Source organism: Sinocyclocheilus anshuiensis, unplaced genomic scaffold (assembly GCF_001515605.1).
Source record: "Sinocyclocheilus anshuiensis isolate Anshui unplaced genomic scaffold, SAMN03320099.WGS_v1.1 scaffold7629, whole genome shotgun sequence".
Lineage (NCBI taxonomy): Eukaryota > Metazoa > Chordata > Actinopteri > Cypriniformes > Cyprinidae > Sinocyclocheilus > Sinocyclocheilus anshuiensis.
Window position 1 is genome coordinate 194 of NW_015542956.1, and position 1,941 is coordinate 2,134.

Consider the following 1,941-nt stretch of genomic DNA (forward strand, 5'->3'; position numbering starts at 1 on the left):
CTCAGCTGCCACCTCAAGTTCTTCAAGCATGCATGCCTCTCCACTGTCCCTTATCTCTGTCCCTCGTCCTATCCAATAACAAAACAATCACATCTATAACTCTTTTTCCATGTTCTCACTCGTGACCTCATATGCATTTTCTGCAATTTACATATTATATAAGGCATAACACTTTGTACTATACTCTCAACATCTACACTTACTCTCGTTTTCATCTGCCTCATTTCCTGAATCCAAGCAGTCAAGATCGGATAACTCTCCATTTACGAGGTGTTCAAGGAAGTCTATGACTTTATACTCTAAAGGAAGATTGTGTGAAAAACAGGTTATATATATAAAATAAATCAATTGTGAAGTCATAACTTAGCTATGAAATGCTTATAGGTATTTTGTTTCTTTGCATGAAATAACTGCATGCTGGCTAATATCTCTTCACTCCTGATGTCCATTGGGATGGATATTAAACTTTGAAAAAATCCTATAACTTAATGAAATGAAATATTTTCAAAATAACTTGAAATATTAACACTTGAAATTGTTAAAATTATACTGAGAGAAAATGTATTAGGCTAGCATGAACATAAATTAACATTTTGAATGAAAAATAGGCACTTACTCCTCCCTCTCTCGAGCTTCAGAGCCATGCTTGTCTTGTCTGATGTCTGAAGCTCTCTCAGATCAAGTTAAAAGTCATTTCTCCATTGTGATTGGATAATCAGGAACCAATCAGTAATAAGCATTATTCAAACAATGAAATCAGAGATTTTTTATTGGTTTAGACCCAGAAATATGTAATGTCCATTCCAATGGACGCCAGGTCTGAAGGGGTTAAGATAATTCATATAAATTCAAGTCAAAGTCAATTAATTTCAAGACTCTTGACAAGAAGAATAAAATAACATACAATTTTGTGCAGACTACAGTTTTATGTGTTAGCCTATCTCTCTTTTTTTCAGTAACGGAAATTTAAATGTGAGATTCTGGAAACGAGATCTAAATTTAGCGGGAACGGTCGGGTCGGGAAGAAAATAATAGGAGTGAATATATAGTGGGAGCGGGTGGGTGCGGAATATAACCTTGCGGGAGTGGGACTAAAAAAATAGTCCCGCGCAGACCTCTACAGTGAAACCATATTGTGACTAGGCACTAAGTACCGAAAAAAAAACTAAAAAAAACAGTCCCGCACAGACCTCTACCTCAGGGTGAGTAAATTAACAGTAAATTTTTAATTTTGGGTAAACTATCACTTTAATGACGCTATAATCTCCACCCCAACACTGAGTTGAGACTGCTGCCTGGTGCTGCTGTCCTTAGACTGCAGTTGGTTATTATTGGATTATTGGACAAGTTATGCTATAGTAACAGATTCAGGAATTTTATTTTTCCGTTTGCTACAGTGAAAATTTGTTCTCTAGATTATGGAACAGTCACATTTTATTATGCATTACACATATTATTGTTGAACCAGGACTTCCAACTATTTGTGTCACTTTTTTGTTTCATGATTGTTCAATCAACAAGAATGTAGAAAGCTAAATGCAAGATGTAAGAAACTAATAAACACATGCATGGGTATTTGTACAAACAATACATTTTAAATAAAATAAAAAAAATTTACCCGAATTATAAGTTTGTAAACAACTGTTAGTTTTGATCCTCATATTTGATTGGTCGGCAGCATACTTTGTCATACTTGTTTGTGTTTTCAGCAATAGGCCTTCAATAGTTCAAACCTTCAATTAGGTTCACTTGCTTTTCCCCAAAAGGCTTTGTTTCAGCACTTCTTGTATGACATTTGTGTAAAAGCATTTATTTTATTTCAAGATTAAGCCTAGATTTGTGTGAAATGACTCTTCCAGTTTCAGTTTCACTCTTAAAAATAAAGGTGCTTCAAAAGGTTCTTCAAGCGATGCTATAGAAGAACCATTTTTGGTTCCACAA